At 36.6% G+C, this 4,434-nt stretch overlaps 1 protein-coding gene across 1 annotated transcript in view; it reads right to left on the reverse strand.

Annotated features, from left to right (window-relative positions):
• LOC107480086 (uncharacterized) overlaps window positions 1-4,434 on the reverse strand; it is a 17,408-nt gene that overhangs the window by 2,728 nt on the left and 10,246 nt on the right. The gene's annotated exons all lie outside the window — the stretch shown is intronic.

A 4,434-nucleotide genomic window follows, 5' to 3' on the forward strand; every position in this document is an offset into this window, starting at 1 on the left:
GAATATGTAACATCTCCAATGGCCTTTTGGTTGAGATTCCATCTTTTGATTTAAAAGACGATTTTACTTGTTTGCCCAATTAGCAAGCATCACAAGTAAGATCATTATCAAACTTGATGTTTGGAATTCCTCTAACCAAATTCTTTTTGACTAGCTTAGAAATTTGGTACATGCTAGCATGACCTAACTTTCTATGCCAAAGCCATTTTTCAGATTCAAGAGATGTAAATCATGTTACATTTTGTTCATTTAAATCCTCAAGAGTTAATCCATACACATTATTGCATCTTTTAGCTTCAAATAGAACATCCCCAGTTTTCTCACAAACAACTAAACAAACAAACTTCTTAAAAATAACTTCAAAACTCAAATCACATAATTGACTAACACTAAGTAAATTATGTTTCAAGCCATTGACAAGAAGAACATCATTTATACAAGATGAAAAGTTTTTACTAACTTTTTCAACAGCCACTATCTTTCCTTTTCCATCATCACCAAAAGTAACAAGTCCTCCATCATATTCATCAAGCTTTATGAAGAAGGTTGTCTTTCCGGTCATATGCCTAGAGCATCCGCTGTCCATATACCACATATTTTCCTTCCTCTTGGATGCTAGGCATACCTACAAAATAAGCTCAAGTGACCTTAGGTATCCAAATTTTCTTGGATCCTTTCACGTTAAACCATCTCTTATGTCCCAAATCATTGTAATAAAAAACAACCTTGTAAACTTTATCACCAATCATTCTTTCACCAAAGAAACGTTGAACGAAAAAATGACCACTTCGGTTACACAATCTACAAAACCTTAGAATTGCTGTTTTGTTAAAGTAGGTGGGATCTTGAAACCTTGTGTCATTGGATGAAGAAGCTTTATCTTTAAAGGAAGGTTTCTTATCAGATTTATAAAATCCCAAACCAGCTTTATCAAAGAGTGATTTTTGACTAGCCAAAATTTGACTTAGATTTTCAGAACTTTGAGTAAATTTAGCTAAGTCATTTTCAAGATTTTTAACCTTTTCCAGCAACTCTTCATTTTCTTTAAAACAGTTTACATATGCAACAACCGAGTGATCACTTTCACAACTTCTAAGTTGGGCTTTCAACTGCTTATTTTCTTCCACAAGATCACAGGCAGTTTCGGCCTCCCTCAGCTTTTCTTTGAGAAAATCATTTTCAGTTTTAAGAATGAAAATTTGTTGTTCAAGATCTTGATTATCAGTCAGAAAACATCTTATTTTTTTAGAAAGGTGATCTATCATAAGATGAAGGTCTTTAGTGTCAGGGTTTTGAAAAAATACCTGATCTACATGATTTGCCATGAGGCAAGGTTGTGACTTGGTCTCAGATTCTTCATCACTGTCTGAGTCATTTTCCAAGTCTTCCCATGATGCCATCAGACCCTTCTTCTTTCATCCTTTTTTCTTCTCCTCCCTTTTTAACTTAGGACAATCAGATTTGTAATGCCCCATTTCCTTGCAGTTGAAACAAGTCACTTTGCTAAGATCTTTCTTCATTTTCCTTGAGCTGCCGCCTTTGCCTTTGAACTTTACCATTTTCCTGAATTTTTTGGCAAACAACACAAATTCATTTTCAGAGGAGTTATCACTGGATTCATCACCCAGAGGGTTAGTTACAGAAGAAAATGCAATTCCTTTCTTTTTTGACTCTTTTTTCAAATAAGTGTTTTCAAAAGTAAGAAGGTTTCCTCTCAAATCATCAAGTGTCATGGAATCAAGATTACTGCTCTAAAAAATAATTAAAGCTTTTGTTTCCCACTCTTTAGTGAGACATCTCAGCACTCTTCTCACAAGCACAGAATCAGAATGTGTTACTCCCATAGCATCCAAGCCAAAAGTAATGGTGTTGAACCATTTGAACAGTTCATCAATGGATTCTCTTTCCTTCATTGTAAACATTTCATATTCCCTATTTAACATGTCTATCCGAGTCTTCTTTACAATAGTGGTTCCTTCATGAGTGATTTGTAATTTATCCCAGATTTCCTTTGCTGTTGTGCATCATGATACCCGTCGGTACTCCTCGAAGCTGATAGCACAGTTGAGTAGATTTATGGCCTTGGCATTTAGCTCCACTTTCTTCCTATCTTCTTCGGTCCAGCTTGCTTCTGGTTTAAGAGTGACTACTCCTTCAGCACTTGTGTTAGTAGAAAACTGTGGTCCTTCTAGGATGATCTTTCAAAGCCTGTAGTCTACTGCTTGCACAAAGATCTTCATTCTCTCCTTCCAATAGGTATAGTTTTTCCCATTGAAAAGAGGCGGTCTGTTGCTTGACTGCCCTTCTGTGAGATTGTATGATACCAGATTTGAGCCACTGCTTTCTGCCATGAGGATCTTTTCTCCAAGCTGCAAAGCTTGATCTCTTTGAGTCTAAGCTCTGATACCAATTGATGGTTTCAGTGGCTAAGAGAAGGGGGGTTGAATCTTAGCCCCCTTTTCGCTTGAATACACTTTCTGGTCTTTGAGGAAACTTTTCTGTTTTTGTCTCGTCCCTAGCCACGAGATTTTTTACTTTTGTCTCGTCACTTGGCACGAGACATTTTTTATTTTAGTTCCAGTGCAGCAGAAACAGAAATGAAGAAGTAGAGAGAGAAGATTACACCCAGATATATCCTGGTTCAGCTGCTAAGTGCAATGCAGCCTACATCCAGTCTCCATCACAACCATGATGAAATTTCACTATAATCTTCCAGATTACAAATTGTAAAGTGCTAACCCAACTTACAAGGGGATTCCCACAGAATCATGAAACACAACATAGACGTACAAAGGAACTCTAAGACATCTATGGATTTTTCTTTTAATTTTGCACTCTCTGCCTTTTTCCGCTCTATGGCTTTTTCATACAAACCTCACTGTTTGCCTTTTTCCATGAGACTCAAGACATGACAAAATTAAACAGAAAAATTACAAAACAGAATACATTGAAGGAGAAGAACTTCTGTTAGCTTGGGTAGCTATAAGAACTCTGCACTTACTCTCCTTGCTTCAAACCATGGCTGTTCACCCTTTTTATAGAAGAGTGAAGCCTCCACAGTTGAAACCAAACGAACCAAGCTTAACTTCTTCTCCATGCAGAATAAACCGGTTCGGCCAGAAAGAGAGAAGAGGTAACTCACGCATAACCAACATGCAAATACCTCTAGTCCTTCCTTGGTCATCACCCTTCATCAATCCGAGCGCTCCATCCTTGGCTTGCTCCCCAAGATGGATTTCTGGCCCTTGATGCTTCATGATGATGATGGCTTCATCTGCTCCAATCTCTGCCTTCTCCATCACTTCGCCACTCTAGCTACTTCCTGTGGTGGTTGAGCAGAATCAGAGACAAGCCATCCTCCAAAGAATCTTCACCTTGCTGGCCGAATCTCCTTCTTCCTTTTTTGGTATGAAGAAGCCAAGATCTTGTCACCATAGCTTACCATTCATGGTTGGAGATCTCAGCCACAGCATACTTTTTGTTTACTTTTTCTTGCCATCATGGTGATGGTCTTTAGCTTGCTCCTAGCATCATCTTGATAGCTTGCAAAAGTTTCTATGGTTGCTGTGATGGAAGTGACCGAAAATGAGAGAAGAGATGAGAGAGAAGATAAAGTAGAAATAAAAGCATGTAATGGATTTGAATAAAGTAAAACAAGCTGAATTAATTCCCACTCCCCTTTCTTTCTTGGTGGCGTGTAGCATTAATGAGCCATCAAATTAATTGTATAATCTCTCTCATGTTTCCAATACAAGTATTAACTCTTCTTGATAAATTTTGAATTTCATCACTTGATTAAAAGAATCCGTTGGAAGCATCAAGCAAAACTTTTGCTTTCTTCTCAAGATTAGTTTTGGACCAACTTTAATGATCTTGGAGCATGAGTTTTAATTGGGCTTGTATCACAAATTTTGGCCCAATAACAAGAATAATAATTCAGCCACAACAAACAAAATATTTTTGCATCAATGCTAAATGTATTTATAAAACACTTGGGCTTGCAGTTTTTTTCTTTTATTTTCGACCCATATTAAAAACCTGCATCACAAAATTATTAATTAACATATGTTCAATGAAAATCAAATTAATAATTTTGTAATTAACTATTTCAATAATGTTTGTTCATCATTAAAATAAATTTGAGTTTTCCAAACTCATCAAGTTTTTTTAAATAAAAAACTAAACTGAAACCATAGTTTTTATGAAAACCAATTTATTAAAAACCGTTTTTATGGTTCAATTTAGTTTTAAATCAAATTAAAACTGGTTCTATTTAAACTCCAAAATTAGTTTTTCATACTCTTTTTCTCTCTCTCTCCCTTCACTCTCTCTCCCCTTCCTCTCTCTCTCTCTCCTCTTTCTCCCCCTCCTCTCTCCCTTCTCTCTCTCTCTCTCTCTCTCTCTCTCTCTCTCGCTCTCTCTCTCTTTTCCCTT

The sequence above is a fragment of the Arachis duranensis genome, chromosome 3, assembly GCF_000817695.3.
Source record: "Arachis duranensis cultivar V14167 chromosome 3, aradu.V14167.gnm2.J7QH, whole genome shotgun sequence".
NCBI classification, from domain to species: Eukaryota; Viridiplantae; Streptophyta; class Magnoliopsida; order Fabales; family Fabaceae; genus Arachis; species Arachis duranensis.